The sequence below is a fragment of the Bombina bombina genome, chromosome 6 (genome assembly GCF_027579735.1).
Source record: "Bombina bombina isolate aBomBom1 chromosome 6, aBomBom1.pri, whole genome shotgun sequence".
NCBI lineage: Eukaryota > Metazoa > Chordata > Amphibia > Anura > Bombinatoridae > Bombina > Bombina bombina.
Window position 1 is genome coordinate 486,199,595 of NC_069504.1, and position 12,827 is coordinate 486,212,421.

Here is a 12,827-nt window from a genome sequence, read left to right on the forward strand (position 1 = left end):
TAGTAGTGGTACTTCCACACTGTATTCTAGCATCCATGTCTTATGAGTCTGCCATCAGAGGTATTCCAGAGAGCACTGGGGAATCTGTATTCCATACAGACCGAGAGCTTACTCGGCAAATGCATTCACTGCTTCCTCCCAGTGGCACCTCTATCCGGTTTATGGCTTGCGGCACTCGGCTCCGGACGATGACTTCAGAAATGACGTGTGGGGTGACGGTAGTCTTCACCCGGAGTTTGCGGTATCACTATGAGGAAAAACGGGATCCTTGAGCTGGTAAAGCTTGTAGTCAAAACAAAAAGGATAGGTTCCCGAGTCTGGTATAGTTTAAATAAAACAGTAGTTTATTGGTAAATATTAAAATCACCAACATAGGCTGGAGGGTACATCAGTACAAACAGGTAAAAGGGGTGTGTGAGCATGGCACCAATGGCTTACATGTTTTGGCGTAAAGCCATAATCATAGCATAAGGTGCCGCACATGTGAAACACTTTAAAAAGCTTAAGAGATAATCTAATAGGTTGAAACCTAAAATACGAAAGCACGCCGAACACAACAACCTGAACTGAGGTTAGCCCCTTACAAAAATAGCTGATAGCATAGAAAAAAGTTAATAAGTTAAAAACTGAAGCAGAACATTAGACATATAGGAATTGGAAAGAGACATAGGACAATAGTCCAGAAAGTGCATAAAAAGACTTAGCATAAGCATACAATATACACTGTAGAATATAAGATTGTGATGCTGAATAAGTACAGATGTATAAATAGTTATACATACAGCTATGAGTACAATACAGCTTTCAATACAATGACAATCAAGATTACAAAAGCCTAGTATTAGAGTACCTGGAACATAGCAATTAACAAAACTTATATAACACAGAAAATCAAATTACCGATATGTGCATATAAATAAATTAATATAATATAATTAATGTCCAAAAAACCCCATTACCACAGTTAGTATAGAAGGAATCTAAGTCCCTGTTACCACAGGAGCCCTACTTATTACAAAAAATTATTTATTTATTTTAGTCAGAATTAGAAAAGGGCATGGAAATACTAATTGGGGTAAATAGAGAGGAGCTGCCAAAAAGCTCCAAAACATATGGGATGCAAAGTATAGTTGTGGGTGGATAAGGAAATACAGAGAGTAGGTATAAACACTCAGGCTAAAATATTATGTATTGAGTTATTGAAACACATTGAGGTGCAAAACCTTTTAAGAAATATTATATTATACTAAATAAGACCAAACAAGGCTCAGAGGACAAAGGAAAGGGAGTACAATGGACAACATGATTCACTCCCAGAAATTAATAAAATTGTATTTGGAATTTAAACCAAATGGGAGTCTGGTTTTTAGAACAAAAATCCAATAAACCTCACATGTGGCCAAAATACTCTCTAGATTGCCTCCTCTATTGGGAACCTTAGCCTTCTCAATAGCAGCCCATCTAAAGGAACTAAGACTGCAGTCATGTTTGGTGGCAAAATGTTGCACTAAAGGAGTGGTCGATGTACCCCTAGATATGGTGGAAAAATGTTCCCTTATGTGGGAATTGATGCCTCTTGAAGTTAATCCCACATATTGGAAATTGCATTTAGTGCAAAAGATAAGATAAATTACATCAGTGCTTTTACAGTTTAAGCATGTCTTTATGGGGTAGGTTTGACCACTCACTGCTGAGGTAAATTCTAAGGTAACCTGTGCATAATCACAGGGTTTGCACTTGCGATGGCCGCATCTGAACATTCCCAGATGTCTAAGCCAAGAGCTAGATGGACGTGTTGTCTGTTTTAATTGGGTGGGAGATAAGATAGAGGCCAATGTGGGGCATTTCTTATATGAGCACCTAATGCCTTCCCAAACAGTCTCAGTAAGTTTGTCATCTGTAGCCAGAAGAGAAAAATGTTTCCTAATAATACTGCAGATTTGTGGGTATTGAGCGCTAAAGCTTGTCACAAAATAAACTCCTTTAAATCCACCACCACCAGTACTGTTAGTGGACTTATCCTGTAAGAGAGTGTCCCTCGTAAGATTTTGTTTTAGCTTTGTTTTTAGCTTCCATAATATGACTTTGGGCATATTTTCTCTCTTTAAGTCTAGTCTCTAGCAACTTAGCCTCCTGCACATAATCAATTTGTCTGCTGCAGTTTCTTTTGAGCCTAAAAAATTGTCCTTTTGCTACTGCATATGAAGTATTCTTTGGATGACAGCTGGAGGCGTGCAGGAGGGTGTTGCCAGAGATAGGTTTATGATAGACTTTGATGTCAATGGAGCCATCTGTGTTCCCTATTAGACATAGGTCAAGATAATTAATGCTAGTAGAATCTGAGGTGTAGGTAAAACTGAGATTCACATTGTTGTGATTAAGCCATTCCATAAAAGGAACAATATAAGAATGGGGACCCGACCAAATCAAAAGAAGGTCATCTATATATCTTTTAAAAAAAGTGTATATGTGACCGAAAAGGCTATCCAACTCCCATCTGCCTAGATACAAGTTTGCGTATGAGGGGCAAACTTTGCCCCCATTGCAGTGCCGCATATTTGGAGATAGTAATGCCCCCCAAAAAAGAAAAAATTGTGAGTTAGGAGAAATTCCAATACACGCACAACATACATCTGAAATTCTGGGGTGTAATCTGTACACTTACTCAAAAAATACTCTACAGCCCTAATGCCTTTAGAATGAGGTATAGAGGAGTATAGTGAAATGGCATCTACTGTAATCCAGGTAAATTGGGTTTCCCATTTTAGTTCTGTCAAAAGTTTAAGTATATGTTTGGAGTCCCTAGTGTAGGACGGAAGTGTAATGACTATAGGTTGAAGAATGGCATCTAGCCACTGGGAAAGCCGTTCTAGAAGTGAATCAGCACCGCTTACAATATGGCGGCCCTTCACATTGATTAGGGACTTGTGGACCTTCGGAAAATGGTGGAACATGGGAATCTTAGGATATGAAACATTGAGTAATGAGGCTGTATGCTCATCTAGAAACCCATGTTCCACACCATCATCCAACATGTCCACTAAAAGTCTCCTATAGTCATTAGTGGGATTTCTGTCAAGAATCAAGTAATCATGTGAATTGTTAAGTTGGTGTAAAGCTTTGGAGACATAATCAGCCCGGTTCATGACAACAATAGTGCCGCCCTTGTCTGCCTGACGTATAACTATGTTGGCGTTCTGTTGTAGAGACCTCAAGGCCTCTCATTGTCTTTTGGCCAAATTGTGTGTCAGATTGCCGGGGCTATCCTTCAGAGCTTGGAGGTCGGTCTCAACCCTTGAGTGAAATGTCTCTATTACTTGACCCCTACTATGAATAGGATAAAATTTAGATTTTTCCTTGAAAGTGGCTCCACTGTTCACCTGGCCAGAGGTGGCCTCTGTTTCTGAGGCTAAATCCTGAAGAGAGATTACATCACAGACTTCTGCAAATGTCTGGAATTCTGGCACGGGAGCAGTGGAGTCACTTGCAACTTCCATATAAGACTTGGGGGAGTTGGATAAATGTTTCTTGAGAATGATGTAATGAATAAAGCAATGCTGGATGTGTCCCAGATTCTATACTGTCCAGAGAAGAACCAATGTTCTCTCTCCGCGGTTCACATTCCAGGAGTGAAGAAATTGGAAACTGATTACCTCAGCCATCAGTCTATCCATCCAGGACAATGGTCTCTCCACCTAGAGATCTTTGATCAGTTAGTTGCCAAATGGGGCCTACTGGACATTGATCTTATGGCCTTCCATTTAAATGACAAACTTCAAGTGTATTGTGCAAAATCAAGAGATCCAAAGGCTCAAATGATAGACGCCTTAGTGTGTCCATGGAACTTTCAGCTAACTTATCTGTTTCCTCCATTTGTTCTTCTTTCAAGAGTCATTGCTTGCATCAAACAGGAGTCTGCATCAGTAATATTGATAGCTCCAGCTTGGCCCCACAGAACATGGAATGCGGATCTGGTTCAGATGTCCTTTTCTCCTCCATGGCTTCTTCCTCAGAGATGACCTTTTGTCTAAAGGGCCTCTCTTCCAGAAGATCTTAAATATCTAAGTTTAACGGTATGGAGGCTGAATGCCAAATCATGAAGCACAGAGTTTTTTTCTGACTTGACTATTGATACTATGCTACAAGCCAGAAAGCCTGTCACCCCAAAAATGTATCACAACATTTGAAAGGTTTATTTTGATTGGTGTTCTTCCAGAGGTTTTTCCTTGCATTCCTTTAGGATTCCTAGAATCCTTCAGTTTCTACAAGATGGTCTTGATAAGGGTTTGTCTGCTAGCTCCTTAAAAGGACAAATTTCTGCTTTTTCAGTTCTCTTTCATAAGAAGTTAGCCAAGCTTCCAGATGTCCAAACCCTTGCCCAGGCATTAGTGAGAATTAAGCCAGTTGTGAAGTTTATCTCTCCATCTTGGAATTTTAATTTAGTTATTTTAGTTTTGCTAAGATTTCCTTTTGAATCCATGCACAGCATAGATATCAAACTGTTACCTTAGAAAGATATTTTTCTGCTAGCCATCTCCTCAGCTAGGAGAGTCTCTGAGCTGTCTGCCTTATCTTGTGAATCTCCTTTTCTGTTTTTCATAAAGATAAGGTGGTGCTTCAAACAAGTATGATTTTCTTCCAAAGGTTGTTTCCTCCGAGAATATCAACCAGGAGATTGTTGTTCCTTCAATGTGCCCGGATCCTTCTAATTCTAAGGAACGGCTTCTTCATAATCTTGATGTTGTTAGAGTGTTAAAGTTTTATCTTCAAACTACTAGGGAGTTCAGACAAAGTTCTAGTATATTTGTTCACTATTCTGGTTCTTGTAAAGGCATAAAGCTACTGCTTTAGCCTTAGCTTCTTGGCTTAAACAGGTAATTCACAAAGCTTACTTTGTGTCAGGAAAGTCTCACCCAAAGCATATTCCACAAGATCAGTTGCTCCTTCCTAGGCTTTCAAAAATTATGCATCTTTAGGGAAAATTTGCAAAGCTTCAATATGGTCTTCTCTGCATACATTCTCCAAATTTTACTGTTTTTATTTTTTAGTTTCTTCAGAAGCAGTTTTGGCAGGAAAGTCCTTCAGGATGCAATGTCCGGCAAGTAGGAAATGCCTTATTTTTAACCCCCCATTCCTTAATATGGACTCAGCTTGGGTATAAAATCCCACATTTTATGGACAGTTCTAATTTGCACCTCTTTAGACTCTGCTTTTGTTTTTCCTACCTATCTGTTTCATTTTATCTACTTGGATATACAGGTATACCTAGTTTTATTGCGCTTCGCTTTATTGCGCTTCTTACAAATTAAAGATTTGTGACAATGCTGTTTTGAGCCATTTTTGCAACATAAATACACATATAAACACATAAATACACATATATAAACACCTATGTATACCCACCATCAGCAAAAAGATTACGACTCACTGAACTCTTAGTTGATTGTTAGCATTTTTTAGAAATAAATATTTTTTTAATTAAGGTATGTACATTTTTATGCTAAATGCTATTGCACACTTAATAGACTACAGTATAGTGTAAATATAACTTTTATATGCACTGGGAAACAAAAAAAATGAGCGTGACTCACTTTATTGCTATATTCGCTTTATTGTGGTAGTCTGGAACCAAACCCGCAATATCTGCAAGGTACGCCTGTACATTAAACTGAGGAGAGATGAGAGGTGGGAGGGATTGAAGCTCTTGTGTAGGTTCTTGTCCTCCTCCTAGTGGTGGGAAGTATATCCCTCATGTTATGGACTATCATCATCCTGAAAGAAAATAATTTGGAGGCATGAGAAACTATTCTATAGATGTACAGTGCTATTTCCACTTCGACTGGGCGTAACACCAGTACTTTTTTAAGTATACGATGGCTGGAAAATGTTAAGGTTTCCACAGGAGGTACTTTCAGCTGGCAGGCTCTATGTTTCCTCCAGCTGTTAGTGTTGCTTGCATATCTGCAACTACTGCAGTATAGTGTGACAACATCTCTGACCTTATTTCCCAAGAAGCTTCCATTGATAAAATTCAGGATTGCTTGAGGTTGGTCAAGGCTGCGTGCAGTCTCATTTGAAATGCAGCTGTTGAAATTACTTGAATAAATGCAAAGAGTGCTGCTATGACTGTTCTGGCTAAAAGAGCTAAAAGAGCCTTATGGATGAAGTCATGGTCTGCTGATATAATTGTCAGGGTGCCAGGAATCAGACTGAGACGAGAAGTGCAAAAATAATCACACCTTTATTAATAGCAAAAAATAATAAAAAGTCCACAAGTCAAAAAACAAGCCAGGAATCAAAACCAGAGCTGGTAGTCAGACGAGCCGAGTCAGGAGCCAAAGCGAATAGTCAGACGAGCCGGAATCAGGAACAAGGAAAACAGCAGAGTCAGGAACAAGCCATGGATCAGGAACCAGGAAGGACGTCAGGCAGCCAGGTAATACACAGGAACTCTCACAAACAGGTCTGAGACAACGCAAAGGCAAAGCATACTGAACAGAGGCCCTTTAAATAATAAGTGATGACATCACAATTCTGAGACTGCATCCTGTCTCACATGGATGATGCACACCAGTCTGGCCATAAAAGGAAGTGCAGGAATTGAGCAGCATTCCCCACAATGCACCATAGTCAGGAAGAGAGGTGAGTAAAATGGCTGCCAGCAGCACAAGGCAAACACAACAGGGAAAAAACCCTGACAATAATATGTAAAGGCAGACTTTTTTTCCCTTCCATTTCAGGGAAAGATCGTGTTACTTTGGACCTGCACTGAATTGATTTCAATCTTTTTGTCATTGCAAGATGTAAAGATCCACCTCTTCAGTGTCTCATAAGTCAGACACCTCCAAGTCCATGTGGAAGTCTTGTTCCACTTGGTTTAAGTGCAAACAGACAAAAAAAAAACCTGTCCCTTCCTCCAAATCTGCATGAAGATGCGGCCCCCAAACCAAACTCAGTTCTGGTTGAGGGCAGACTGAACATATTCAGAAGGCTTGGAGAAAGCCATGTGCTCTTCTTCATCAAACTCTTCTTCCTACACTGCTTCAATGCATGGAAGTAGTTGGTAGCAGCTTCAGATGCCATTTCTTTTGCTAGATTCCACTCACATTCTTTGCAGTTTCAAATTTTGCTACAGTGGAATGTAAATCTCAGCAGTCTTGTATTAGAAGATCTCTTTAGACTTCAAGACAAGACATTCTCTGTCTTTGTGGCAGACTCACAAATTTTGATTTAGGGAGCCTCTTTCCTTCATCTGAATTGGGTAGTATTAACACAGTCTGGGGATCTCAGAAAGTGCAGGGAGTTTAGTCTCTTCAGGAGGCAAGGTTTCTGATCAACTTCTTAGAGCTCCTTGCAATCTTCAGTGCTATCCAGAGTAGGCCTCTGTTAAGATTAGAGTCTTTTGTGAGGTTTCAGTTAGACAATGTCACAGTAGGGGCTTACATTAATCACCAAGGTGGTACTTGAAGTGCCTTAGCAAGGAAAAAGGTAGCCCACATTCTGACTTGGGTAGACCACCATCATTGCATGATTTCAGCTATTCACATTACAGGAGTGGACAAATGGGATGTGAACTTCATTAGACATCAGTACCTTCACCCTGGTAAATGGTATATTGTGAATTGTTGGGAATGGCCAGACATAGACCTTATGGCTTCTCACTTGAATTACAAAATAATACAGTATTGTGTGAGATCTTGAGATCCACAAGCAACTCTATGAAATGCACTAGTGATTTCCTGGTCATTCAATCTGAATTACATCTTTCCCCTTTTTGTTTTAGTGTAGAAGATAATAGCCAAGATAAAACAGGAAATGGCCTCAGTTATTTTATTTGCACTTGCATGGCCTCACAGGGCTTCATACACAGATCTGGTACAATTGTTCTCAAGCCAGCCTTGGTGTCTTCTGCACAGGAAGGACCTTCTCTCTCAAGGTCCCTTCTTCCATCAAAAGCTCAAATCTCTCAATTTGATGGCATTGCGATTGATCATCTGATTTTGTCTCAGAGAGATTTTTTTAAGATCATGTGGGATACTTTGATTCAGGCCAGTAAGTCTGTTACAAGACAAGGTTAACACAAAGTCTTGTCAGGGTATCTGTGAATGTCAGTAGATAATACAGTTATATATATATATATATATATATACAGGGAGTGCAGAATTATTAGGCAAATGAGTATTTTGACCACATCATCCTCTTTATGCATGTTGTCTTACTCCAAGCTGTATAGGCTCGAAAGCCTACTACCAATTAAGCATATTAGGTGATGTGCATCTCTGTAATGAGAAGGGGTGTTTTCTAATGACATCAACACCCTATATCAGGTGTGCATAATTATTAGGCAACTTCCTTTCCTTTGGCAAAATGGGTCAAAAGAAGGACTTGACAGGCTCAGAAAAGTAAAAAATAGTGAGATATCTTGCAGAGGGATGCAGCACTCTTAAAATTGCAAAGCTTCTGAAGCGTGATCATCGAACAATCAAGCGTTTCATTCAAAATAGTCAACAGGGTCGCAAGAAGCGTGTGGAAAAACCAAGGCGCAAAATAACTGCCCATGAACTGAGAAAAGTCAAGCGTGCAGCTGCCAAGATGCCACTTGCCACCAGTTTGGCCATATTTCAGAGCTGCAACATCACTGGAGTGCCCAAAAGCACAAGGTGTGCAATACTCAGAGACATGGCCAAGGTAAGAAAGGCTGAAAGACGACCACCACTGAACAAGACACACAAGCTGAAACGTCAAGACTGGGCCAAGAAATATCTCAAGACTGATTTTTCTAAGGTTTTATGGACTGATGAAATGAGAGTGAGTCTTGATGGGCCAGATGGATGGGCCCGTGGCTGGATTGGTAAAGGGCAGAGAGCTCCAGTCCGACTCAGACGCCAGCAAGGTGGAGGTGGAGTACTGGTTTGGGCTGGTATCATCAAAGATGAGCTTGTGGGGCCTTTTCGGGTTGAGGATGGATTCAAGCTCAACTCCCAGTCCTACTGCCAGTTTCTGGAAGACACCTTCTTCAAGCAGTGGTACAGGAAGAAGTCTGCATCCTTCAAGAAAAACATGATTTTCATGCAGGACAATGCTCCATCACACGCGTCCAAGTACTCCACAGCGTGGCTGGCAAGAAAGGGTATAAAAGAAGAAAATCTAATGACATGGCCTCCTTGTTCACCTGATCTGAACCCCATTGAGAACCTGTGGTCCATCATCAAATGTGAGATTTACAAGGAGGGAAAACAGTACACCTCTCTGAACAGTGTCTGGGAGGCTGTGGTTGCTGCTGCACGCAATGTTGATGGTGAACAGATCAAAACACTGACAGAATCCATGGATGGCAGGCTTTTGAGTGTCCTTGCAAAGAAAAGTGGCTATATTGGTCACTGATTTGTTTTTGTTTTGTTTTTGAATGTCAGAAATGTATATTTGTGAATGTTGAGATGTTATATTGGTTTCACTGGTAAAAATAAATAATTGAAATGGGTATATATTTGTTTTTTGTTAAGTTGCCTAATAATCATGCACAGTAATAGTCACCTGCACACACAGATATCCCCCTAAAATAGCTAAAACTAAAAACAAACTAAAAACTACTTCCAAAAATATTCAGCTTTGATATTAATGAGTTTTTTGGGTTCATTGAGAACATGGTTGTTGTTCAATAATAAAATAAATCCTCAAAAATACAACTTGCCTAATAATTCTGCACTCCCTGTATACCTGTATATATAATAAGATAAATAAGTATGCAATCTATTAAATATTAAATTTGAACATGCTTATTTTATTGCTGAATACATTCTGTGTATTACAAATCTGAATTCAGACATGAGATGCCTTGCTGATTACACATCAGACCTCCTTCCCACTCAATATGCTAAATCACATTTGCTCAGATCATAATCTATGTAATAAAAGTTACCAGATAATATCCCCTGTGGATAAGCAGCCAAGAGGTCTAGAGCTAGATCTTTTGAAGCCTGAATGGATCTACAGAGGAAAATGACCATTTACACTTAGGTGTTAAATTGGTACCTGCTGAGTTTTAATACACATAAGGCATCTGAACTCAAGTTACCTACAGATATTTGGCAATGCTGTGACTTAATCTTCATATAAGATTATATTTACAACATATATATGTGTATATATATATATATATATATATATATATATATATATATATATATATATATTGATCTGAAACATACTATATTGGATAAAGGTCTGCTGTATTGGATAGATGTCTGCTGTATTGAATGGCTGCATTGGTGAATTTGAAATGTGTTCTAGAGTCTCAGAGTAATAACATGTGTTTCTTTATATTTTCCAGACACATAATAACCCAACAAGATGTTGACTAGGAAATGCAATATATATGTACCAGTAGATCAAATTAACTGATATACAAAACACATATATATATATATATATTATTGATTTATACTACTAGTCCCTCATACAAATGCAACTTTAAAGGCATCTAATAAGTGCATATGTAATTGGTGCTGTAAATTATCACATATATTTTTATACACTCATCAAGAGATATGTAGATATGCAATATTTATATTGATATGGGAAAATAATCCAAAATAAATATAGATATGAAATTACAACTGATTGCTAATCTCATGGTATGTATGTGATATTAAGATGATAACTGAGATATTAGTTAGATCCATGCTGAAGGTATTGTGATCCTTTTAAATCCTTTCATGGAAAATTTGATTTTTAAGTGCATTTTAAAATATTACTAGAGATATGCTCATGTTTAGTCTCTATAGATACATACTACGTTATATCAAATGGGACATGTATGTTAACTAGATAAGTTTATTAATATCAAGAAATAGTGAATATACTAAATATACATTTGAATATATATAAGAGTCTATATGTACTGTTAGCAGTATTGATGGTGAGACTACATTTCTGGCTGTCTATTGCCATATAGTGGTTTATGTAAGAATTACAACCAAAGGGAATTATAGTATCAAATAACCATATGTTCCCAGTAAGCCAATCAAATGTTCAGCTCGAAGGGCCTATCACAGACAAGCTTCGTTAAAGGCCTATCAAAAGACAAGTGTGTATCCAAAAGGTTCACTAATGATTAGAATAAAAAAGTGTGGGGTTTATCACATGATATAACCTCATGCAAAATGATAGAAAAGGGTCTTTGCTTGCTAAAATTTTGACTGATAACCTTCCAGGCCTTTTTGGAAACACAGTCTCTATAAGCAAAAATTAGGCTAACTTCCTTATCCATATTGCAATACCTTTCTTCACATGAAGTGAATCTAGATCTATATGAAAAAGCTGAAACATTTATATTGGCTTATTTGTAAAGTAAACACGATTGTTAAATATATATATAATATTTAAATTAAAGGTATTTTGTTGCTACAGTTAGATTGCAGCTGCTAATTTAAAGAGCACAATTGGTATTTTACATTTATATCCATAGTCCTGAGTAGTTTTAACTAGTCACATTAATGCTAAATAATTTTACTTGCTAGAAAATAATTTGTACTTTATATTTATAAATCAGTTTTACTGTTGCAAAATCTCATATAAACTGGTTATTGTAGTTAAATTTCTCTGGTGTATTAAGTTATTTGTAGCTATTGTGATATATTTTAAAACTTGTTTTATGGTGGCTAAATAAGAGGTTATTTCAGCTCAGATAAATTGGCATATCAATTGGCTGTTAAAGTATTTTGTTATATTATTTAACCAAGCATTGTTAAGCTAATAGTCCATATTCTGAGTCCTCATTTGGGGTATTTTAATGCGATTCATTGTGAATAAGGTTAATTTTAAAGGTATATTTTTTATGATTTGTTGTATAGAATATTGTAACTGAATAAGCGTGCATAATTGATTCACAATCTAGTTTCTATATAAATATATTTCAATGTGTTTATAAATTTAACTAATCTCAAGAATTAAGGAATAAATATTAATTTCAATTGTTTCGTATATACATTTTAATTGGAGGTTATTTGAAAGAATAATAATAAATACATTATATTTATAGCCTGGTATATACCAACAGTCTGTAAAGTTTTTCTTTCCTGGTTTGACTCTAAGAATTACCATTGGATTTCTGGTAACCTTAAAAAAAATTGCATGATCGTCTGGCTATGGGTTTATCAGTCAGTTCCCTTAAAGGCCAAATTTCTGCTCTGCCTTGTATAACAAGAAGATTTCGAGACTTCATGACATTCAAGCCTTTGTTTAAGATTTGGTCAGAATAAGACCAGTTATCAGGCCTGTTTTCACCTCTGTGGAATCTTAACCTGGTTTTAAGGGTTACTTCAAGCTCAGCCGTTTGAACCTATGGATAATCTGGACATTCAACTGTTGTCATGAAAGTTTCTATTTCTCTTAGCAAGAGTGAGCTTGTTATTCTCCTTACCTGAGCTTTTTTTATCAGGATAAAGCAGTTTTAAGAATGAACTACTTTCTTTCCTGAAGTTGTTTCTTCTGAAAACATCAATAGGAAAATTTAGTCCCATTTCAAATAAAAGCTAAGGAGAGATCACTTTCTTAACTTAGATGTAGTATGGGCCTTGACATGTTATCTTCAAACTACTAAAGAATTTATGATTTCTTATTCCTTGTTTACCTTGGCAGCTTCCTTTAAAGCTTTGATTCTTGAAGCGTACCTAGTTGCGGGGAAGTCTCCCTCTGAATGAATTACTACTCATTCTACCATAGTCTCCACTTCTTGGTTCTTAGAAATTAAGCTTCCATTGAACAGATGTGCAAGGCAGCTACTTGGTCATCTTTCAATCTTTACCAAATTCTATCCTTTTTAACAC